We start from the raw sequence: 384 nt of genomic DNA, 5'->3' as shown, positions 1-384 counted from the left end.
TCTTGGCTATAATTCAATCTTCTCTTAACGATCTGCAGAAAATCACTCGATGGGTTTTCACTCACAAACTCTCTAATGAATCGTAACTTTTCGAACGATATAGTTTTTGAAACGATTTAGTTTCCAAACCGTTTTCTCGTGTCCAAAATCAACAAAACACTGCAGTGAGATGAATAAACAAAGCAAACATCAGCTTGAAAATCACGTTTTTAAAAGCGTAGAGGTGAAAAAAGTCGGCAATATATTTTTTCCCACTGGCTTTTGAAACCAAATCTATTTTGAAAATGAAGATAAAGGGGAAAACATAGCAAAGGGTTTCAGATTTTGTCTATTGTCCAATTCTATATTTCTCGCGTATTGTATGACAGGAAGGGGGTCATCTTC

This window comes from Penaeus monodon, chromosome 32 (assembly GCF_015228065.2).
Source record: "Penaeus monodon isolate SGIC_2016 chromosome 32, NSTDA_Pmon_1, whole genome shotgun sequence".
NCBI classification, from domain to species: Eukaryota; Metazoa; Arthropoda; class Malacostraca; order Decapoda; family Penaeidae; genus Penaeus; species Penaeus monodon.
Note: the sequence above shows the minus strand (reverse complement) of the source record.